Source organism: Callorhinus ursinus, unplaced genomic scaffold (genome assembly GCF_003265705.2).
Source record: "Callorhinus ursinus isolate GAN/ISIS: 27379988/994484 unplaced genomic scaffold, GSC_fseal_2.0 scaffold10, whole genome shotgun sequence".
NCBI classification, from domain to species: Eukaryota; Metazoa; Chordata; class Mammalia; order Carnivora; family Otariidae; genus Callorhinus; species Callorhinus ursinus.
Genome location: NW_027397072.1, coordinates 3,791,316 through 3,817,460, shown reverse-complemented (window position 1 = coordinate 3,817,460; position 26,145 = coordinate 3,791,316).

Below are 26,145 nucleotides of genomic sequence, written 5' to 3'. Positions count from 1 at the left end.
ATGAATACATCTATCTATCTATCATCTATCTATCTATATATATATATATATTTGGTTTGCTTATTTATGAATACATCTACCTGGAAGGCTGTCCTTTGAGTTATATACTGAAAACCATTTCAGCAAATGTAAAAAACAAATCATTTTTTACAACAATCACTTAAGAGTATAGACATTTCTCCAAAGAAGACAAATGCCAATAGGCATGTGATAAGATATTCAACATCGGGGCGCCTGGGTGGCTCAGTTGGTTAAGCGACTGCCTTCAGCTCAGGTCATAATCCTGGAGTCCCAGGATCGAGTCCCGCATCGGGCTCCCTGCTCAGCATGGAGTCTGCTTCTCCCTCTGACCCTCCCCCATCTCATGCTCTATCTCATTCTCTCTCTCAAATAAATAAATAAAATCTTAAAAAAAAAGATATTCAACATCGGTAATCATTAGAGAAATGCAAATCAAAAGCACAATGAGACATCACCTCGCACATATTAGAATAGCTATAATTACAAAAAAAATGTATCGACAAGGATGTGGAGAAATTTCTACGCTTGCATCCTGCTGGAGGCAATGTGAAGTGGTGCAGTGTCTATGGACAATAGCGTGGAGGTTCCCCCAAATTACAAAAAAAAAATAGTCACAAGATGGTCCAGAATTCCACTTCTGTGTGTATAGAGAAAATTGAAAGCAGGGTTTTGAAGAGATATTTGTGGCCCGTGTTCAGAGCAGCGCTGGTCACAATAGCCAACATGTGGAAGTGACCCAGGTGTCCATCGGTGAACCAATGGATAAACAAAATGTGGAGTGTGCATATAACGGAATATTATTCAGCCTTAAAAAGAAATTCTGGCACACACTACCTTGTGAATGAACCTTGACAACACTATATTAAGTGAAATAAGCCAGCCACAAAAAGACACATACTGCGTGATTCTACTCAAGAAGAGTAGTCAGATCAAGGCGATACATAAAATGGTGGACGCCAGGCGCTGGGCGCAGCAGCTGGGGAGTCGTCATTTAATGGATTCTCCTTCTGCAAGATGAAAAGAGCGCTGGAGAGTGGAGACAGAGTAGTGAGCATGTAGTTAATACTACCAAACTGCACGCAAAATTGTGGATAGTGGGGAAAAAATTATGTTTTTACCACAATTTGTTTTAACTTTACAAGTCCCTTAAAAATTATTTCCGGTGAAATTCTTAGGTTAGTGAAGTCATTTAGGAAGGCGAGAACACAGTGTCATGCTAATGAATATGAATTCTGAAGCCAAAACACGTCAAGTTTGACTTTGAGCCCGACTGCTCCCTGTGAACCTGGACCACACCTCTGCTTCGCCTGTAAAATGGAAATAGCACCGCCCCACTCAGGGAGAGAGTTTGCCCAACATAATGCATTAGGAAATGCTGAGGATAGTGTATCACTGTTAAACGTTCAATAGATTTTTATTAAAAAATGATAGCAATATTTTAAAGTGGATATTACAGACCTTACGTATCACAAATGTTTTGTTTAAGAGTAAAAAGCGTGACTCAAAAGGAAAAGTCTGTGATACTAGTATTTATTTATAAAGAATAAAGGGGCATAGGGGTGGGAGGGATGGGGTGGCTGGGTGATAGACACTGGGGAGGGTATGTGCTATGGTGAGCGCTGTGAATTGTGCAAGACTGTTGAATCACAGATCTGTACTTCTGAAACAAATAATGCAACATATGTCAAGAAAAAAGAAAAAGAAGAAGATAGCAGGAGGGGAAGAATGAAGGGGAGTAAGTCGGAGGGGGAGACGAACCATGAGAGACGATGGACTCTGAAAAACAAACTGAGGGTTCTAGAGGGGAGGGGGGTGGGGGGATGGGTTAGCCTGGTGATGGGTATTAAGGAGGGCACAGTCTGCGTGGAGCACTGGGTGTTATGCACAAACAATGAATCATGGAACACTACATCAAGAACTAATGATGTAACGTATGGTGATTAACATAACAATAAAAAATTTAAAAAAGAATAAAGGGGTATTTGGGGTTCACGTTTTATGTTTAATTTTCCAGTGTGCTGACTTATGTTTAATACCATGACTTGGTGATTCACTTCTTAGCTTTTTGATTGTACAGAGTCAGTCCGTGTAAGTGTCTCAGGTCCAACAGCTCCGTTATAAAACCTCTGTGGAAGGAACGTGGCATACACTTTAGGAAACGTTTCATTAGCATTTCTTGGTCTAGGTTTTGCAATTTGTCTGCTTTTTTGCTTTGTGAATAAAATAACCCCACCCCCTCATTAATCCCACGTAGCTTCTTGAAGTTGATCTATCAATTTACTATTAGACCTTCTACTCTGTAGCTTTCCTTGTGATTTTTATTACAAACTTTTACTATATTCACCTGAAATTTACTGGTAACTGTTCAGGATGATGGCTTTGGCATATTTTATATTTTTGATATATAGACATATAGACAGGACATATAGACACATATAGACAAGACTACGCTTCCCCAGCAGAAGAAATGTAGTCCTGTTTTAGCAAAAACTATCAACCTTTCAAACACTGCAATGCCATTCTTGACTTTCTTCCATAAAAGAGCAAAATACAATTACTGAATACTTATAACATCATATCAATAAACATTATCGGATATAAACGTCTCTTTAACAAAAAATTAGGGGCGCCTGGGTGGCTTAGCTGGTTAAGTGTCTGTTCGGCTCAGGTCATGATCCCAGGGGCCTGGAATCTAGCCCCACACCCACATCAGGCTCCCCGCTCAGCGGGAAGTCTATTTCTCCCTCTGCCTCTGCCCCTCCCCCGCTGGTGTTCGCTCTCTCTCTCTCTTTTGTTCACTCTCTCTCTCAATAAATAAATAAAATCTTAAAAAAAGAAAAAATTAAAATGCTGTTTTAACATAATTAGGAATAAAATGAAATATTAATTTGTTAATCATGCAAGAATATAATAGGAGGTGATCATTACCTTAAAAAAAATAAGCCTCTAATCTATTCTAAACTAGAATAGTTTAATTACACAAAGTCCTAAGATTTGTCACAATAGGACTAGTAGCTAAATATATCCTTTAAGTCCTCAAAATATCTCTTGAAGTGATTTGGGGTTTCACAGATTAATTACGTGTGAATTGCATAGCCTGTGGATTCCTCATTAAAAGGGATTTGTTTATTTCCTGTCTTTGAACATCTTATGTATACCAACTAAACAATATTCCTTGATTTCACTGAAATTAGACCATTCAGATACACTGAGCATTCTTTAAAAATCACATTCGAGTTTGTCTTCAGGTCTTAAACTTGAAAGTCATAATTTTTATTGACTTTCCTAATGTTACATTTGAAATGAACAGGAATATAAGAGGAATAATCCCCATAACATGGAACTGAACATATCTTACCAGTATGGGGTGAGGGAGGTCGGGGAGTAAAGGGGATGGGAGGAGGTTTTATTTTTAAATATTATGCAAAGATATAATATTACATTTCCCAATAGGTTAAAGCTAGTTTCATCAAAGCTTTATAAGCATATTAAAACAATTCCTATTTTAATAAAAGGCAAACACTTGTATGGAAATCCCTTTAAAAATAATGGAAAATACACTTTTTTAATGTGGATTTTAACATAAGGGAATCTGTATTAATATAAATCAAAAGTCACCTAATAATATTAATGCAATGTCCTAGTTTGCTTCCTCTGAGCCCTCGCAATATATATGACCATTAAAGGCTGTATCAACTGCGCTCGATGATTTGGATCCAGCGTGACACTTTGATGTTTTACTCCTCTGCTTGAAATTGAATTATTTTTCCTAATGTTCCTTTGCTGCCCAGAATGTTTTCCTGCATTCTGAGATATATTTCAACAGACCTTTAAACAAGAGAGTCCACAAACTGAAAATAGTTGGAGAAAAAGCAAATTACATATAGTTCATTATATGTAGTAAGTGGTAAATAAATACTTATTAAGTGGGTGAATGAAATAGTCTTTCCTAAGCAAAGAACATCAAGGAGTAGATTTTGCTTAAGTCTCATAATATTTCCAGGTTTTAAGCTTTATTTTTAACACATATCGCGGAGCATTTACGGCAGCTTAGAGAACTGCCTTTCCAACATGCTCATTCCACAAATGTGGTGAATACGTGGGCTGGTATGGGACAACAGGCTGGTTTCCCAAGCACATTGTGCTGTGTGTATACAGTGTAGGACACTGACTGGAAACAAGTGGGAAGTGGGAAATGTGAATAGCCCTAGGTCAATAGATTTAAATGAGTCTGAGTGTTGACACCCAATTCCACTGATCACCGCTTGTTAGCAGAAACCAGCCTCCTCTTCTGTCCACTTAGGTCTTTCTGGTGTTGCCCTGAGATGGTATAGGAACCTCATCTGTGGTAGTTATCATGAAAGGAGCACTGATTCTCCTTTTGCAAAAATACCCATTTTCCTCTCTTCTGTCTCCAGACTTGTAAATACAGTGAGATCTCAGCATGACTCCAGGACAAAAAAAAACAAAAACAAAAAACTTCTGACCCAGTAACAAGGAAGAAGGAAATAGATATCCATGCATCACCACGTCCTCACCTGTAAAATGGGTGTGCACACACAACGTATACGTGCCCACATGTGTAGGTGCATACGTGCGTGCACACACACACACACACACACACACACAGAAAGTTGGCTAACCTGTGCAAATGGGCTCTAAATGTTCGTGTAGGCAATAGGCGGGATTCACCCACCCACCCGGTAATGTTGACCCTCAAAAGATACAGATAACATTTCCTTCACAAAGTCAGCAAGAAGTAGTATGTCAGAGAATGGAAAGTCAGTATTCTTGGAAGCACTGTGGTGTTTATCTTCTTTAGGTCGGAAGTGCAGTTTGGTGACATAACCATTGGAATAGCCCCCTTAATTTCCAAAAGGATGATGCTCTTCAGAAATCTCAGAGGATAAATAGAAGGACTTGATTGCCTTCAAACAGGCAGCATTGTGAAGGTGGAAGTGGTGAGCCATTAGACTTTGATTTTGGTGTGGATATTTAATCATGTGACTCTTGAGGACTGAAATAGATGAGTAGACTTGAGTCATGGTGATTTCTCACTAATTTCTAGACCCTCTGTGATAACTTTGGCTGCACTGGGCTATCTCCCTCATCCCAATTTATGGTTTCCTGGAACCCTTTGTGACTGGAGAAGGGAAATGGAGCCCCGTTTACCAGTGTTCGGGTGCAATATGCCAGCACTTGTGAAAGGACGCAGGATCAGACTCTACAGAACCGAGGGAGGGCGGGCAGGGGACGCTTTTGGGATGAACTGCAAACAGCACCTCCACCTGTGAACTTGCTGAGCGCCTTATTCACCACCAGGTATCCCACCAAATATTGCTCTGACCAAGTGATTCATCTCACCTCAGAGGTAGGGCAGTAATAGGTGGAAGCCCATGGCTAATACACAGTCTGTCACCTAGAAATAAGTGGCTCTAGAGAAGAGTGAGTAGTGAAGACTCAGTGATGATGCTGGTTTGGAAAAAGTGCCTTTTGAGTCTGAGGTGATGCCTTTAAGGAATGTAATATGCTCTAAACTGTTGACACGTATGTTATGCTTATTCCGTCTCAGCTAAATTCCATAGATTCAGAAACCAAATTGCAGGAATGGAAAGAGCACCTGACCATTACACCTGATGATCCACTTTGCATCCTCTTCCATGATTTCATGCTCTGTTTGCTTCGCTGCGTCAGTTTTCACAGGAAGAATACTTCCAGCAGGGGACACCACCACCATCTCCTGAAACTAGAAACTGACCAGCTCTCATTCTCTTGAGTTTACTGCAATTATCGATCCTGGTTATCGAGAGGAAATAGTTTGCCGTTAAACTATGTAAAGAAGGAAGACTGTGTCTGGAAACTGGGCTGTCCTCCAGGGTGTGCTTCTTTGGTGCTTTAATATGATAAAAACTCACAGAAATGTGCAGCAAACCTATACCAACTTGGACCACTCAGCAAAGAAGTTTTGCTCTGTCTCACCAGCTAAAGAGTTCTGCTCAGCTGAAACACCGGCTGAGGGCAAAAGACATATGAACATTGGTCGTAATGGTCAAGAGCCATGCCTCTGGATCATTAGCAGATGTGAGAGTTATAATATCAGCCTCGTTAGGGTGGTCCAGTTTTGCTTAGGACAATACGTGAACCTGGAAATCTCAGTGGTTTAATACATCACTTAGCTGATGCCAAGTTCAATATAGGTCAGACAGTGCACCAGGGCGGCTGCCTTGTAGGCTTCTTCCAGCTGCATGCATCTGCCACACGTGGATTTCAGACCTGCCACAGGAATAGAAGAGAGGATACAGAGAACTCACCCCAGTGATCATGTGTCTCGGATTAGAAGGGAGGGTGGCCCCTGTAGCTCAGTCTGTTGTCCAGAAGCAAGCATATAGCTCCACCTAATTTCAAAAGAGCTAAAACTGTATGAAACAAAAGGAACACTGCATTGAGTGAGTGCTCTCTTCCACATGGCCCACATGTTTTTCCTTGTTGTGTTATACACACACAGATACATATATGCACACATATACATACATGCACACACATATACACACATGCACACACAAACACATACTGCATATGCACACACACTTACACACACATATATACATACACACACGCATGTACACACACATACTGCACATGCACACACACATGCTTACACACATACACATATATACATACACATACATGTACATGCACACAGTAATACATATATGTATGCATACACAAATACACATACCTATATGTGCATATACATACATACACATGCATTCATGATTTTGTCTTTGGTTGCCTTTTCCTTTCAATTCTATGTAAAACAAAACTTAATAGTTATGATTAACTTTATACTTTAGATGAAGGTCACAAGATGTTTGAGTAGAATTGTGTCGGAAGTAGAATAAATGTAACCCAGAGACAAATATAAGAAACCATAGACATTTGTAGATATTTGGATTCATTTTGGGTAAAGGGGCAATATGGTTAGATATTTGCTAAGAACCAGTGGGGGCCTCAGGGCCCCCCCAACTTCTGCCCCAGATTCCTGCATCCCAGACATTACTATATAGCTTTTAAAGCAATTATTCAAGCGTTGGCTTACTAATTTCAATTACTTAAGCCTCTCCAATTGTTCTCTAAGTACATCTTTTATGTTTAGATCTTTTTTGCATAGAATACTTTTTGTTTCTGATTCCCACATTGAACTCTGAATGACCCAGTTAAAAATGTTGGGAGATCTGGAGAGGGGAGGCGGGTGGGGGGATGGGTTAGCCTGGTGATGGGTATTAAGGAGGGCACGTTCTGCGTGGAGCACTGGGTGTTATGAACAAACAATGAATCATGGAACACTACATCAAAAACTAATGATGTAATGTATGGTGATTAACATAACAATAAAAATTTTAAAAAATGTTGGAAGATCTGGAACTGGAACCCAGTCTTCTGATAAATATTATGGCATTTTATCCCACTACATCCTACTGTGTTTGGCATAGAGAAAAACAAACAAACAAAATCACCCATGTATTAGAGGCTGCAAACAAGATTTTTCTCTATTCCGTATTTCAGAGACTACAGATACTTCCTTAAATTGATGACAGATCATGGAGTAGAAATGCACACTGTGGGACTTTACGAGAAGATGCTTTATATCACCACTTGCTTAAATTAGCAAATACCGTGGGACACCCGCTGCAAGTCATCACTTTTATGGACCTGAACACATAACCATGTAGTTGACTGACTTTTTGGTAGCCAATTAGGCTCAGATTCAGAAGTGAAAGGCCAGGTCACTTGTCATCCAAACTGCACTTCCAGAAGCCGAGTTACCGAAATTCAGGAGAAATTCAGAAATCCGTACTGTGAGACATAAGACATTAATACATTTTAAAAATCCAAATATAACGTAAAAAAAATGCTGAAGCTTAGAGTGGAAGTAGAAACAGATCTGAACGGTTTGAGGAGGCTTGCTGCTGCAGAGGCAGATGAGTCCCCAGAGGCTCTGGGACTGACGGGGCCAGTGTGGCAAGAGTGGGGTTTCAGGGTACGCTCCTGGGCCAGCTCTCGCACTATAGACGATTCTGTACCTGGTGGTGTCTCAGCAGCATGGTGAGAAATGGAAATGGCGTTTGAGGTAGAGTCACCACACAGAGGAATTGTTTCCTGAGCCGTGATGAGCTAGCCTGGTCACAGCCCCCAACCAGGAAAGATGGCCCTGGAGCAGCCAGGGTCTGGGGAGGGCAGTGCTTCGGTGAGCGCCATGTGGTGAGGAAAGGCCTGCCATTTCCAGCTCGGAGTTCCCGGCTGCCCTGCCTGCACACCCCTTCCATGCTGAGTCTCCGTAGGCCCCAGGTATTCTTGAAACCTCAATGAAGTCAATAAGAACTTCAAACCTGAATTACCCTGTAGGGTTTTTATATTTTCTGCTACTTAGAGCTTGAGTCCCCTATGATTTAACCACAGAGTAAGCACCATTTGATAAAGAAAGGAATTAGTTTGGCAAAAATATCAGGTTCATTGAAATACTGACTTTTTCTATTACACTGTGGGGAAAATTACACAGAATGAAGAAAAGACTGTACCAACCCTGAGATAATATCTGCTAGTTCCCAGTTGCTTCAGCGCTGCTAACATTCTGGGGGAGCCCCCAAGTGTCACCGTGGTCTGCGAGTGTGCGTCCCACGGGCAGTGGTGGAGGGCCACAGAGCCAAAGTGCACACAGATAAGGTAGGTTTTAGAATTTAGTAAGTTTAATAATATAATATTTGCTCTATATTTGTTTCAAAAGAAAGAGATCAGTAAAATTTTAGATCTTTTATTAAACTATGTTCCTATGTTGACAATGTTCAAAGGAGATTCCTTGATACATATTTAGGTTATGTTGGCAGGGATGTTTCTAAATTCATATGTATCCATGCATGTGATTATACTTACCCTATAAATGCAGAGTTAAAGTCACTTTCGAAAAACTCTTTTTGTGTATTTTTATCTTCACTATTTATAATGGAATTGCAGCTAAATACGATTGCGAGAGAATAGTGTTGGTGATGGGGAGCTTCCACACAGATTTAAAGAGAAAGGTGAGTCATACTTATTTAAGTTTTTATTTAATTCTACTTAGTTAACATACAGCGCAATATTGGTTTCTGGAGTAGAATTCAGTGATTCACCACTTACGTATGACACCCAGTGCTCACCACAAATGTCCTCCTTCATCCCCATCCCCCACCTAGCCCATCCCCCACCCCCTCCCTCCAGCATCCCTCAGTTTGTTCTCTATCATTAAGAGTCTCTTATGGCTTGTTTCCCTCTCTCCTTTTTTTCTTCGCCCCCTTCTCCTATGTTCATCTGTTTTCTTTCTTAAATTCCACATATGAATGAGATCATATGGTATTTGTCTTTCACTGATTGACTTATTTCATTTAATATAATCCCCTCTAGTTCCATCCATATCATTGCAAATGGCAAGATTTCTTTCTTTTTGATCGCTGAGTAATACTCCATTGTATTCCTATATACCACAGTTTCTTTAACCATTCATCAGTTGATGGACATTTGGATTCTTCATATAATTTGGCTATTGTTGATACGTCTGCTATAAAGTTTGCAGTGCAGGTTCCTATTTGAATCACTATTTTTGTATCCTTGTATCCTATACAAAATTACTATTTTGTATACATAGTACTGCAATTCCTGGGTGATAGGGTAGCCCTGTGTTCAACTGTTTGAGGAACCTCCATACTGTTTTCCAGAGTGGTTGCACCAGCTTGCATTCCCACCAACAGTGTAGGAGGGTTCCCCTTTCTCCACACCCCGCCAACATCTGTCGTTTCCTGACTTGTTTATTTTAGCCATTCTGACGGGTGTGAGGTGATACCTCATCATGGTTTTGATTTGTATTTCCCAAATCATTTTTATTATAACTGGTAGAAAATTGTGGTAAAAACCGAGTTTCCCATCTGTAGAGCCCTGAATCCAGATTATGGTGCCTGCTCTTTTTTTGTGAGTATTTGATTAAGGATATTGATCTGATGTCTCCTTTTCTTGTAATATCTTTTATTTTACTATCAGTGCAATGGTGGCACATTGAAATAAGTTGTAAAATGTGCACTCTCCTCTGTTTTCTGAAAGACAGCATTCAGGTTTGGCATAATCCCTCCCTTCAATGTTTGACGGAGCTCATCAGTGAAGGCATTTGGTCCCAAAGTGTTCTTCATGGGGAGGTTTTAAGTACAAGTGCAATTTCTTTAGTAGATGCAGGACACGCTAGTTTTGCATGGTTCTTTCAGTTTTGATGACATGCCTCTTTCAAGAAATTTGGCATGGGACGCCTGGGTGGCTCAGTCGGTTAAGCATCTGCCTTTGGCTCAGGTCATGATCCCAGAGTCCTGGGATCGAGCCCTGCATCGGGCTCCCTGCTCAGTGGGGAGCCTGCTTTTCCCTCTCCCACGCCCCCTGCTTGTGTTCCCTTTCTCGCTGTGTCTCTCTGTTAAATAAATAAATAAAATCTTAAAAAAAAATAAATTTGACATAATGTTTAAAATAGTCTTTTAAAATCATTTTAATGTTTGTAGGATATGAAGTGGTAATCTCTCACTTCTGCTACATTGTGGTACTATGTTTTCTCTTCCATTTACTGGGTAGCATAGCAAGAGTTGTAGGATTTTACTCACATTTTCAAAGAACCATTTATGGATTTTATAAACTTTCTCTGTTGGTTGTCCATTTCTTATTTCATCGATTTCCACTCTTATCTTACTTCCTTTCTTTTTCTTAATCTGTGATAAATATGCCCCTTTTTTTCTAGCTTCTAACAACAGGAGATTGTAATCATTGATTTGAGGCCCTTCTTTTGTAATATAAGCATCAATAAATATAAATTTCCTTTCAACTGAATTACTGCATCCTACAATTATACACTGATTTTTAACATAATTCAGTTCAAAATATTTTCTATTTTTAAATATCTATATTCATCCCACAGGTTATTTAGAAGTGTGTATTTAATTTCCAAGTATTTGAGAATTTTTTTTTTTGATCTGTTTGTTACTGATTTTTAATGTAATGTGATTGTGGTCAGTAAATTCTCTCTATGATTTTGAGTTTTATATATTTGGAAGGAATTATTTTCTGACCTAGTATAAAGTCTACTTTAGTGAATTTTCCATGTATATCTGAAAAAAAAATGTATTCTTCTGTTTTGGAGTTCTATGTTCTATAAATATTAATTAAATCAAGCTGGTTGATAGTGTTTTCAGGTCTTTGGTTCCCTTCAGGATTTTCCATTTATTTGTCTCACAAATTACTGATGGAAGACCATTGAAATCTCTGACGAGGGGTGCCTGGCTGGCTCAGTCAGAGGAGTCTGTGGCTCTTGATCTCGGGGTCATGCGTTCGAGCCCCAAAGTGGGTGTGGAGATTTCAGAAATAAATAAAGCTTAAAAAAAAAGAAATCTTTGATGATAACTGTGATTTTTTTTCTATTTGCCCTTCCGCTTCTGTGAGTTTTTACTTCACGTTTGTTGTACCTCTGTTGTTACATATATTTAAGTTCGCAAAGTTCTCTTGACTTATTAACCACTTTACATTGTGAAATGTTCATCTTATCCTTGGAGATATTTCTTGTTCTGGAAGTGATTCGCTCTGATCTTAATCATTCCAGATTTCTTAAGGTCAGGGTTTGCATGATATTTCTTTTTATTTTTTTATTATTTTCTTATGTATTTTTTACTTTTATTGTTATATTTTTAAAGATTTTATTCATTTATTTAACAGAGAGAGAGAGCACAAGCAGAGGGAGCTGCAGAGGGAGAGGGAGAAGCAGGCTCCCTGCTGAACGAGGGGCCTAATGCAGGGCTCTGAAGGCAGACATTTAACCAACCGATCACCCAGGTGCCCCTATATATCTTTTTACTTTTAATGCACTTGTGTCTTTATTGTGAATGTTTTTTTTTTTTTTTTGCGGATATCATATAGTTGGAACATCCTTTTTCATCCAGTCTCACAATCTCTGCCTTAAATTTAGATTATTTGTAGGTAATATAGTTTTGATATATTTGGGTTTAAGACTCCCATTGTATCTATTCTCTATATATCCCATAAGTTCTTGTTTTCCTTTTCTTTTCTTATTTTTGTGCATTATTTTATAGAAACTTTAAGAGTTTTTTCATTATTTATTTTTCATCTCCATTTTACTTGTACTATATTGATTAATAGCTAAAATTTGGTGCTTTTTATTTTTAGTCATTAATTTAGGATTTTTTTAGAGATTTCATTTATTTCATTTTGAGAGAGAGAGAGTGAGAGAGCACAAGCAGGGGAAGTGGCAGAGGGAGAGGACCTAGGACCCCGGGATCATGACCTGAGCTGAAGGCAGATGCTTAACCTACTGAGGCACCCAGGTGTCCCTGATTTAGGATTTTTATATATTTATTTTTTAAAGATGTTATTTATTTCTCTGAGAGAGAGAGAGATAGCAAGAGAGAGCACAAGCAGAGGGGAGCGGGAGAAACAGTCCCACCATTGAGCAGGGAGCCCGATGCGGGGCTTGATCCCAGGACCCTGAGATCATGACCTGAGTCGAAGGCAGATGCTCAACCAACAGACCCACCCAGGAGCTCCAGAATTTTTAAAATGTAGATTTAATTTATATGATAAATTATATGATGCTGCTTCAAGTATAAGTGAAGAACCTATTGGCAATAAATATTTTTCCTCCCTCAAATATTGCGCTGCTTTTTATGAGTCATTTACTTCTATATATATTACAAACCCCCAAATATACAGGTTTTTTTGCTTTTATGAGTCAATTATTTACTTTCAAATAAAACCCAAGAAAACTATTTTTGTATTTTTATATAAAAATGTATTTACATCAATACATATACCTTGTTTTCTAGTTATTGTACGCTCTATTCTTATAAGTACTTCTGTATTTCCCTTGAGTATCATTTCCTTTTTTACCTGAAAGCCTTTCTTTAACATCCTCTGAATTATTGGTCTGGTAGCAACAAATTATCTCACCTTTGATTTTGTGGAAAAATACTCTATCTTTAATTTTTGAAAGATATCATCACTTGATATAGAATTCTAAATTGACAGCCTTATTTTTTAACACTTCAAAATTAGTATAAACAATGTTTTTTGTGGGGTTTTTTTGCTGATAAGTATATGGTCATTCCTACAGTTTTCTCCTTGGATGTAATCAATATATACTTTTGCATATATGACTTATATATTTTTTCTGGCAGCCTTAAATACTGTCCCATTATCACTGATTTTTAGCAGTATGAATATGCTGTATCTTGTTTTCTTTGTGTTTATCTTGCTTGGATTTATTTTGCTTTTTGGATTTATAAGTTTAGTGTTTTCAAGAAATACAAAAAACTGTTCACCATTATTTCTTCAAAACTTTTTTCTGCCCCCTCATCCCACTTTCCTTAATTTTTTATGCTAATTAAATGTATGTTAGACCTCTTTCTATTGTTCTACTAGTTATGTCATAGGTTTTGTTCTTTTTTTTTTCATTTTTAGCCATTTTTTTTCCTGATTCTTCATTTTGGCTAACTTTTATTGCTATGATTTGAGTTCACTTATGCTTTCTTCTGTGGCATCTACTGTGTAATTGATTTTATTTAGCATATTTTTCATTTCAAATTACATTTTTCAACTCTATAAATGCCATTAATTTTTTTAGCTTCCATTTTTCCCCTCATTCTATTCATTTTCTAAAAATTCAAAAACTCATTTTATAGTAGCTATTTTAAAGAATTGCCTGATAATTTCATCATCTTCTTTATTTCTGTGTTTGGTTCTATCAACTGATTTTTTTTACTTTTAATCAGGTTATCAGTCACTTTTTGCTGGGGTATTTATTTATTTATTTATGCAATATTTTGAATTTTTATTATCTTCCTGAGATTTTGGATATAACCTGGTTGAATGTTTAGATTTTATTGTCTTCCTTTGAGGAGTTTTAAAACTTGTTTTGAAGTTACTTTCAGATCAGCTTAATTTTTTCAGTTTTGATTTTAAGGTTTGTCAGAGAAGGTATAGAATCGCCTTTTCACCAGGTTATTCTGGAATCTCTGCTGACTGCCTTTTGTATTTGCAGAGTCCCCAGGTCTGGCTGGCAGAAACCCTAACACCCCCCCATGCCCACTCACCTGTTACTCTGGCTGGCCTGTGGCCTCTGACCACGTGAGCAGGTCAGCGTTCGGCCCAACACTCCGTGAGGACCCTATGCAGATGGATGGAGCCCTTTCCTTCACAGCTCTGCTTTCTCTGATATTTGCCATGCAAATTCCAATTTCCACAGCCTCCCTGATCTCTTAATTCCACATCAGTGAGACGGTGAGTCTCTGCTAGGATTCCTCAGTGCTGAAGCAGTGCCCAGAAATATCCTGCAGGCAGAAAGCTGGGAAAATTGTTTAACTCACATCATTAATGTCCTTTATCTCAGGAATTACAATTTAGCTCTGCATGTTGTCCGGTATCTAAAAACATGTCTTTAATACATTTCGTCCAATTTTCTCATTGTTTCCATAACACCGTAATCCTCAGATCAGTTATTCCTTAATCAGTGGGGTATTTTCGGTTGTTTATTAGAATAGCATGTGTTATTAATAGATCGAGTATGGCTAAGACATTGCATAAAATTGCAAATATTTTATTATTTCTATTTTTTTAGCATACATGAATTTTCTGAATGTCTTTCCTAAAATTCTAGTGTATCACCTTATATCTAAGAACTTTCTCTCTCACTTTAAAGAAATTCATCTCTTTTATATGATGGCAAAAAGTGGAAACCATCCAAATGTCAATCAGCTGGTGAAAGGATAAACAAAGTGTCTTATAGCCATACAGTGGAATACTACTCAGCATTGAAAATGAATGAAATACTGTTACATAGATATGCCCCGAAAACATCTGATAGCTTGGCTGAGACTCATGACCCTGCTTTTGACCTTCTCTTCCTGCAGATGTTCTCTGCACAAATCCGAATGCTAACCCTACACTCCCAACTTCACCTTGGTGGGCCCTTCAGCTCTGCCCTGAGCTAACACACTTCCCTAGACACATTCCTGCAGGGAAGAGGGACTTCCAGCTCTGGTTGTGGGATGCGTTGGTGCCCAAGGATTGTTGTTTTTAGAGAAAGGAGGGAAAGCTTTTGTCTGCTACACAGAGATGGTAGTTTCAGATTCCTGCCTCAGTATCAAATGTCTGTCTAAATAAATGTGTCTCCTAACTTTTATAATTCACTCCTGTCAGTTCTAGTCTTAGCAGAATACATCCAGGTTTTAATTCATTGACACAGTGACTTTATATTGTTGCATAGCTCTGAGCAACTCACATTTAAGAGAGATGTTTTCTTCATGATATTTTATTATAGTAGTCTTGTTGCCAATAAATATGGGAAAGGACAACATAATTATCATGAAGTTCTTTTCAAACAACACAAAGCCATTAATAAGACGGAAGTATGCTTAAATGGTCCAATAAAATACTCAACCCAGGTTTATGTGTTCTATCTATTTGCTGCATGTTACATTACACAATGATTACAGCTTAATGCAACATGACAACAGCTTAATTTAGTGATGAGGTTTTATCCTTTGCAGTTTTATTTATAGAAACAGATATTTGGTCAAACTGATACCTGGATTTATCAAATCAATTAAGCAGCATTTGGGGAATACTTACTGGTCTTATTTTCTCATATTCTATTTGCATAAAAATCACAAATATTTTATTAAATGTTATTTTGATATAAAAATTATTTTCTCTTTATATTAAAAAAATAAAATAAATGTATAGGAGCATGCATTGAAAGACCAAAAGGCAATAATAAACCCTGGAGGTCTCTTTCTGTGCTGCTAGTGCTCCATAAAAATAGACCACACTGGTTTTCTGCTGATTCTCGATGTGATATTTCAAATTTCCATATATAAAGCTTAAGAGAGTGTGCAAAGGGTATTTTTCAGTTTTAGCAAAGCAAACAGGAGGAAAGCAAAGAAAGTGTTTCTTCTGTAGAGAAAGGAGAAGCCTTCTGCAGTCAGAGGTTCTCGATGCATAAGGCACATCCTCCAAAAGGACAAGACCATCAGAGACGCATAGGGCGCCGCAGGCCCGAGGGGGCTGACCTAAGCTAATGTGAGACTGCAGTGATGTGATGTGCTGTGGTGCCCTGTGCTGGAAGCTCAGGGGAACCTATGTCTGAAAGGCAAGTCTTCCACTGGCGAACTTCACAACCTTGAACAAACTATTTTCTCTGGGATCCTAAGTCCACGTGTAAGAGGAAAAAAAATGGTGTTCTGAGAAAATGAAGCACCTGGACCGTGCGAAGCACTTGGTACGATCATCTCATGTAGGCAGGAAGCACTGAGAATCAAAGTCCAGTTACTGACCAGGTGCCTGGGTGGCTCAGTTGGTGAAGCGTCTGCCTTCTGCTCAGGTCATGATCCCAGGGTCCTGGGATCAAGCCCCACATCGGGATCCCTGCTCTGGGGGGAGTCTGCTTCTCCCTCTACCCCTCCCCCCCTGCTCGGGATCTCCCCCTCTCCCTCACGCTCTCTCCCTCTCTCTCTCTCTCAAATAAATAAATTTTGAAAAAAAAAAAAAGTCCAGTTATTGACAACCTGCATGACAGACTAGAGAAGTGAAAATCAGAGTGTGTGCCATCTGGTCTGAATGAGTCTTTTCTATCAAAATACATGAAAGTATATTAAAAAAATAAACAACTGGTCAATAAATACATTTTACTTAGCAGCGCATTTAAACATTTGCAATTTTTGTAGAAAATGAGACATGGATTTCTATTTGCATATGATGCCTTACTGAAGAGAGAGATCAGTTGGGGGAATTACTATGAAACAGTACATGGGTATCAGGTGCGACCCAAGAGCTGCACTCCAGGCTCAAGATCAGTAACTTCTCATCTTGAAAAGCACTCTTCAAAGCAGGCATCTTATCTCCATTTTACAGATGAGAAGAATAGGCTCAAAGGAGTTGGAAATATTCGACAGGCCACAGGTTCCAGGGCAAAGAGTAAAACCCAGGTCGACGAGCACGGTGACTGCCTTCCCAGGAGTGCTGTCTGGCCAGGGAGAGAGAGAAGCCAGTTTGCAGACACAACCTCAGCCAGGTGTTGAAGGCAAGGGCAACAGCGGTAGATCCTATGTGGAGCATACCCCCTGGATACGATGTGGTGAGAAGGGCACGTTACCTTTGTGGACTTCCTTCCCTCCAAAACCATAACCCGGACCTCATGACAAAAGCATCAGATAAATTACAATTATGGGGTAGTCTACAAAATCCTCAGCTAGGACTCCTCAAATCTGTAAAGGTCATCAGAAACGGGAATGTCTGAGAGACGTGCGCAGCCAAAAGGAGCCGAAAGCTGGCCACAACCAAATGCAGTGTGGATTTTCCTAAAACAGGAAAAAGGGCATCAGACAAAACTAGGGAAATATGAAAAGATTATGAAGTCTGGTTAATAATAATGTGTCACTATTGGCTTGTTACCTGTGACAAGGGCAGCCTATTCGGGTAAGGTGTTACTAATAAGAGACAGCTGAGTGTGGGGCATAAGGGAGATCTCTGTACTATCTTCATTATTTCCAGAGAACTCTAAAGCTGTTCTAAAATGAAAAAGTTTATTAAAACAAAAACTGGCCTCTAGTAGAAACATTTCTATTATATCACAAGTTGGAGTTCCACTATAGCTGAGAAGCCTAAAATCTTTGTGTGGAACAAAGCAAAACAAAACAAAAACAAAGACAGTTAATTTGCTTCTGCGTAAAGACCCTCAGGCCAGGAGAAGGCGCAGGAGCAGAACCCACACTGGCAAGAAGAACAGGGCCATTTCGTGGTGTGCACCTTGCTCTGGGGCGCATGTGGCAGGACAGGGCAGCGTCAGAAAGCCTCTGGTGTCCTCACTGTTGTCTCCTGAGTGTCTGGCGGAGGGCCATCACAAATGATTAAAACAAGGAGATGATGGGGACGCCTGGGTGGCTCGGTCGGTTAAGCAACTGATTCTTGCCTTTGGCTCAGGTCATGATCTCCGGGTCATAAGATGGAGCCCCAGGTTGGGCTCCTCCGTGCTCAGCACAGAGTTGGCTTGAGTTTCTCTCTCTCTCTCCCTTCACCCCTCCCCCCGGTCTTGCTCTCACTCTCTCTCAAATAAATAAATAAATAAATCTTAAAAAAACAAACAAACAAGAAAATGGTGAATGAATGAACCAAAATAACATCAATTCACCTAAGTGATTTAAACAAAATGAAACAACCACGACCAAGGGAAAAATAATCGATCCAATGAAAAGAAATCAAAGATGTTATTTAACATAATGTTGAGAAAAACACCCAGCAGATTGATCTTCTTCTCTCTTCAGCCCCACGTTTGGGCATTGTAGGGACATGGGCTGTTTTCCCAATGCACCAACAACTTAATGATCTCTGACTCAGTGATGCATCAGACTTCGACCGTCCATATCACCACACTTGCACTCCTGGCCAGAAGTAAATTTCCTTTCAAAATACACTGGAATAAGAGTCTTTTGCCTGAGAATAATGTGAAGTAAAAATGTAAAAAAAAAAAAAAATACTGTTTTGAAAACAAGAGGATGCATGGGAGAGAGGGAATGACTGGAGATGCTAGCATTATTTTCAGGTAAGTGGACAGAAAGCATTTTTGTTGTGCAAGTCTCTTTCTGTAGAACATTTTTCTTCTGCTTGGAATTGGCTGTCTATTACATATAAGTAAACAGAAGTGTCTACAATATGCCGGAGCTATTTCTTGCTGAACAAAACAGTGCTCATTTTTTATATAAATGTTGGACTTCGTTTTCATGCTCTCTAAATTATAGTCTGCTGCAAAATTGCACACCAAGACACTTTTTTCTGAAGAAGACCCATAATACATCCAAAGCCACAAAGCAATGAAAATACTGATTCTTCAATAATTCAGATGCCTGCACTGATTTAGACTAAAAATTGGGGACAATAACAGAGAAGCACAACCTCACGGATTGTGTCTAATATGGCTAATAGAGTATCATCTATTTTCCTTGATATGCCATAATATAAAGAACCTGCCATTTGTTTATTTGTTTTAGTTACAGTGCAGATGTCTCTAAAAAATGCAATTTGTAGCAGCTCCTTACTGCGAGCTCTGAGCCAGATTCCCTGACCCACATTTGTGAAGGTCAGAGGCAGAGGCGGGCGGACCTGGACCTGCACATACCGCGCCCAGGAGAAGGGGCAAGAGGAAAACCCTTGGTTTCTCCTGCAAGCTCTCCCAAGCACATGGCCCAGGGAGAGACACAGAGAAGACCCATGCGGTTCTCTAGCAGAAATGCCCTCGCAAGGTGATTTTAGGCTCTCATTGTTCTATTTTCTTTTTATAAATTATCCAGGTGAACACATTGTAAACACACAATAACATACGCAGTGAAAACGGAAGTGTAGGCAGCTTCCAGGGGCATCTCACTGACCCAGGAAAAGGGTTAACTAAAAATGGTTCTAAATGTTTTCTGTGTTTATATTCAGAATATATACAAATGTTGACAAAAATACAGGCATGCATTCACATTCTATGGCTTCCGCAAACACCTCCCCACAAAACAGGGGGGCTTAAAATAACAGAAACATACTCTCTTACTGAGCTGGAGGCCAGAAGTCTGGACTCATAATGTCAGCGTGTCCCGGCTCTCTCTGGAGGCTCCGGGGTGGTGTCCTTCCTGGCCTCGTCCCGCTTCTGGTGGCACCAGCTGTATCTCGGCTTGTGGCCCCATCACCCCTTTCTGCCCGTGCCTCTGTGGGGCTCAGATCTCTCTGTGCCTTTGTCTTATGAGGACAGGGTACACCCCAAATCCAGGGTGGTTTCATCTCAAGATACTTAAATGAATAACATCTGCAAAGACTCAGTTTTCTAAATAAGGTGCCATTCGCAGGTTCTGGGGATTAGGACATGGACATATCTTTTTGGGAAGGACAGTTCACCCGACCATCTGCCGTATGTGTGAACACATGCACGCACGCACACGCATACACGCACATGCACGCACGCACACGCAGAAATATCAATAGATAGTTTCAGTTTCAAATTCCCCGCAGGAAACAAATGGAACCCTCCAATTGGGAGACTTTGAGGAGGGGCCAGTGAAGGTCTATCTGTAAAGGTCTGGGTGGGAAATAAGAAAACCGGAAGGGTCACAGTGGCCCGTGAAGCGACTCTGAGCCCCTGGCCAAGGGCAGGGGATGGGCTCAGTGAGGGCAGCGCTGTTTGTCGGGGAGGGTGGTCCCTCAGCCCTGGAGCAGAAGCAACAAGCTCCCTGACCTCCCTGCTCCCGCCCTCTCTCCTCCAGCAGGACACCCCCATCGGCCCAACCCAACTGGCAGCCGGAGGAGGGGGCCCCTGTGTGTGCAGGTTGGCTTCAGCAGAAGCTCAGGGAGATGGCGGGTCTGGACACATGAGCAGAGCCTTTCTGGCTCATAGGGAGCTACTCACCAAAGAAACTACACAGACACATTCATAGACCTTCTTTCCTCCTGCACAAACAGGATTACTCAACAAATACTGTTGTGTATGCGCACTTTCACGTACGACTCTGCTGGGCACAGTTCTCAAAAAACACACAGTGGTCTGCTCCTCAGTTTTCACTCAATCTCTTGAAGAGATACAGAATAATTTTTTGAAGCTGTCATATCCTAACGGACATTTAGGTTATTCCCACTGTTTCTCAATTACAATAAATCTGCAATAAACATTCTTGGACATGTATCAAGAATGCAAATTCCCAAGACAAGTTCTAAGAACTCAGCTTCTCGGTCAAAGGCTTTGTGTGTGTCCCAGTGAAGAGCTCTTTCCAAACCGACTTTTGCAATGTTGTGATGGTCCCTGCAGCTGCCTGTAGTAAAGGAGAGTGCTTCTTCCCCAGTATACTCAGGAGCACTGGGAACTAGAAAGCTTTAAAAATGTTACTTATCTGAAAGCTAACCTCTAATTCAACAGATTCTTTCCTTTGGAGTCACCTTTACTTCCTTCCTTTGGGATGTGCTACCGCGTGGGAACAGTGCCATAGAGAAAAAAAAGAGACTCCTACGTGACCATGGCCAGTCACCTTACCTCTCTGAGCTTCCCTGTCTCCTAGAGACAAAATGGGAAATAGGAAATCCGCCTCAAATTACCTCATCAGATGGTCGAAAACATAAAATTATGTATATGAAAACAACACAAAGATATTCTCCGTGAGCATACAAAATACTCACCATTCTGATGATCTCTAAAATATAGTGCCAGTTCTCCTTGCCCGAAAAATGATTGCCATCAGAGGAGTTTCCATTTATTTCTTCCTAATAATTATTGAATCCACTGTATTTCTTTGTATTAAGTTCTTGGTTTAAAAATTTAATCAAACCCTAAAAACACTCACAATAATTGATAATCCCAGGTGAAAAATTATGAATGTATAAGAACTGTTCTGCTCTAAAATCAAATGCCTTTTCCCCCAAGTATAACTTTTTAAAATTTATTTAGTATGTGAGGCTCATCAAAAGCATATTTAAATTCACACTAGAAATAGAAAGTTCACACAATGTCTCTCATCCAGCCCAACAAAACCAAATTTTGTTTCGTCCACAGAGCCAGGAACCTAGAGAGGAGCCTTCAAGTCTTAGGGACCTCATCTGTAAAATGGGCTAATGATGATTACCTTACTACCCTGTATCATAATCCTAAAACATCTGGGGGGGGTGGGTCACAGTACTAGTTTACTGTCAGGATTCAATAAAAACATACAGTCTAGTGTAGGACGTTTGCCCTTCCCCATCCTGCAAAGAACAGGAACTGGAGGAGAGCGCTCAGAGAACAGACAGAGCGTGAGCTAGAGGAGAGTTTACTAGGACACGTCTGGGACAACAGGGAGCCCCGCTGCTGCAATTAGCACCTGCCTTGCACGCATGGGACCTGGTCTTCCTCTGTGCTTCCTGTCTTCCAGCAGTTCTGTCTGTCAGGAGCGACTAGGGCAGACAAGACATAGGCTGGCAACGTGGGGAGGCTATTTATTCCTTCAAGAGGCCCAGCAATGGGGGATCAAGCAAGGCAAGGGTTTGTGCTTGTTGTGATTAAAGTTATTTAGAGCTACTCTCTTATTCAAAAGGCATTTAACTATGTTTCAATGACCAAATATTTCTAAATGACTCAGAATTTGTTTAAAAGGTTGGAACTTTTAGGGGTGTCCGGCTGGTTGAGTCTCTGGAGCATGCAACTTGCTCAATCTCGGGGTTGTGAATCCGAGCCCCATATTGGGTGTAGAGATTATTTAAAAATAAAATCTTTTAAAAAAAAGGTTGGAATTTTTAGCCCCTGAATTTTGGATTGTAAGATTTCATGTTTACTTTTCCTTAAAATTAACTGTGGGGGGCGCCTGGGTGGCTCAGTTGGCTAAGCGACTGCCTTCGGCTCAGGTCATGGTCCTGGAGTCCCAGGATCAAGTCCCACATCGGGCTCCCTGCTCGGCAGGGAGTCTGCTTCTCCCTCTGACCCTCTTCCCTCTCGTGCTCTCTGTCTCTCATTCTCTCTCTCTCAAATAAATAAATAAATAAAAATCTTTAAAAAAAATAAAATTAAATTAACTGTGGGGACAGCATTCTGTTATGTAAACAAAGATTGAGGATAATATTATGATTTACTATCAATCACAGAATAGAAGTTAAATACATCAGCATGATGAAAATCAGGTCTGATAAATATATAGGTTAAGAAAAATGGCAGGTGTGTCTGGCTATATTGTTCTGGCTTCTTAGAGTTTTATTAGTAAAAGATAATGATTTATTATTCCTTACATGTTTGGTTAAATCGCTATATATTATAGTTAGTCACCAAACATAATACATTTTAAACAGATGTAATTCTGTGGAGGAGGCCAAAATTGGGCCTTCCTTGTGTTATAAATTATTTTTTTCTAGATAAAAAATATGCTTAACTTTTTACTTCAAGCCACTAAATGTTTATGCGTGTATTTATGTATGTATGTATTTATTTTATTTAATTTGCTCTAAAATTTGCTCGAATCGCTCCCATGAATAAACTGATCTCATTTCACTGAGTCTTACTGTCCACCTATTTTCTGAGAATTTGAATGTATCAAATACACTCAACACTAAAATCTGAATGAATGAATTGAGTTTCCCCTTGTCCAATTCCTACATCAAACTCAGGACTCCAAACTATCTGAGGGTCATCTTCAGTTCTGATCCGACCATGTGCATGTAATAACCTTCTTTGGAAAAGGACATTTCTGCTGGTAGAAGGTTGGGAGAACTCTCCCCAATCATGCTGCACAGCTGAAGAAATAATATTGAGGATCCTTCTCTCATTAGGAAGAGGAGAATTTGCCTCCCCTTACCACCTATGCGTTCCGCACAGTATGTTTGTGACAGAGTGTCCTCACACTAGCAATTTTGATTGAGGCACTGAGGTAGAAACCACAGGAATGAATTGTGAGGTAGGCATCTATGGAACTTTTGAACTTTTAAAGGAAAATGGCTGAGGCTAGCGTCTCGTGGAACACCCAGAGAGCATATGGAAAGTTCTGGAACAGGGTATCTCGTTGACCAGAGTTAATAATCCTACCTTCCAGGGCAAACGTAGGGGTTATCTTACTCTCACCTCATACCTAATGAGACAGCATTGGCACTACCACTGGGAGAGCTTGAAACGTGTGCTCCTGACTTCATGGGACACCGTGGACTGTCCCCAGTCATATCTGTAGACTCCACTGGGAGAAAGCTTTGGAGGTCTTGCTGCTGTAAGGAACGCCCATGTGTTGCACTGGGTGGCCCGCACAGCAGGTCTTTGTTCAAGGAGGAAGGAGCGTGTTTCCAATGGGTCCCAGGTGAGCCAGGCAGACACGGTCTTAGGTCCTTCCCTATACCTGCCCTAAGTGTAGAAGGCCCTCAGCAAAGGGGAACCAAAAACTATAAGGGCTGGAGCAAGGGTCAGGAGAACCAGAATAAAGGACCTTAATTCTGACAACGTGAAGGGGGATTCTCAAGAATCCCACCGAAATTCACCAGAGTCAGACTTTTTTCATACCAAATGGTTAAAATTTCTCTCTCCTTACGGCTTCCCCAGCAGAAGAGGTGGGAGAGGAGGTAAGCAGGGAAGGAGGTGAGTGAGCTGGAGGAATTGACCACCCCTCCCTGGAAGCTTCCAGTCCCAGAGGAGGGGCTCTGACCACAGAGAGTAGAGGTGCTGACCAGCACACTGAGATGGGCTTCCTTGTTTCTGAATCAAGACTGTGTTTTGTGTCTTAAAATGATTATATCCTATTGAATTACGTAAGAATGACTAGGAAATTCCTGGGCCTGCCAGAATTTTCATTCAGGACAAGGTAGGAACTTCCTCCACTAGATGTATTTCAAAGGGATAATGGGAGCCAAGATGAAAGGGTCTCCTGAAGAGATGCTGCCTGTTCAGTATTCTCATTACATAGTGTGGTCACCAGTTGACTTTCTATGTTGGTTAAAATATTTTGGGAATTTTTTTGTGGCAGAGACTCTGCCCTTTCATCTTAGCCTTGCTTCATGTGTGGCAAATAAAAGTGGCTGAATATATATTTTTGCTTTTGTTGGATGAATAACACGCAGCTAAAAAATCTCCTGTGTTCAAGTGTGTGTCTATAGACATCACGTTGCTTTATCATGAGGGCTCACTCTGGCAATATTATGGGGATTTTTTTTCTCCCTTTCTCTGTGACTCCCCATTTACCTCTAGGTCATGAATTAGAGGGCACCTGTTTGTGTTCTTAGTGTGGTCTAGAAAGCAAGAAAAGACATAAATCTTCAGGGACAGGCAAGGGAAGAGCAGAAAATGAACATCAGCCAGAGATTTTAACATACTGGAAGAGAAGTCTTTCATTGGATTTTCTTCTTGAGTCCATTGGTAAGGTGGACAGAGCAAAAAGAACTCACATGATTAAAAAAAAAAAAAGAACAAGAAGAGAAATTCAGGACTATGGCTTTAAAAAACATGGGCTTGAGAAACAAGTTAGGGTCCTCTCAGTGACTCTGGGAGTTGTCAAGGTGGGTCACTGGTCTCAGCCCCTCTGTCCGGAGGACCCAGCCAGACCTCACAGGAGTGGGGGCCATAGGCCTTGTGGAGGGCAGGGTGGGCCAGACATCACATGATTCTGGTAACACAGGGTGGATCGTGAGGAAGGTTTACTGTCTATGGGAGGCTAGTGGGGTCATCCAAGGGCACCTACGTGCCTTTGCCCTGCTCACGGCCTTGACTTTTAAGAATTCTTGTCATTTTTACGACAAGGCTTTCTGCTAAGTGGGACTTTATTGGTTCCAAGTGTAGCTGTCCATTCAGCTGCTGTCCACCTGACCACCTGGGTTGGGGCTAGAACCAGGACACATATGAGCAACATGTGTCCACCATGATGAGCTGAACACACGGTTTACATCAACTTCTATAGAGCATCCCTGTGACCAGCATGGCATGGACTCTTAACTCAGGATAAGGCTGGATCCTTAGGTCAAAGTTAGAAGTTAAAAGTTAACCTAGTCTATATTACTGTGTAAGTTTTGAGGGAATTTTCATTAAACTTTTCGAAGTATCATAATATTTTACTGTAGAAGATTACTTCCTTGGAGCACAGGCATTTTCTCTTTCTCCCTCACACACACACACACACACACACACACACACACACACACACACACTCATGGCTTTCACGTCTTTAAAGTCCCACACAAGATATTGGATTAACCAATGTTATAATTTAGAACCAATTCTCAGAATGTCATGAGGTTTGCAGTTATAGGCCACACTGACAAGAGAACCACTGAATAAAAACCTGGACAGTGGCCTCAGGCCCCTTGTTTCCAGCTCCGTCAACAGTGCGACCAATGGTCACTTTCTCCTTCTCAGAGCTCCTGGGGCCATCCTCAGAACCCTGTTCCAGGCCTGCCTGTCGCTCATCGCACTGACCTTCTCCAGGAGAGCAGGGGTGCAGGACCACACTCCTCTTCCTTCTCCTTTATAAAGCCTGGGACTTAGCTCCAATGTCCTTCTGCTTTCATTACTCGGAGGTCCAGCCTTCAGAGAGGCATCTTCAA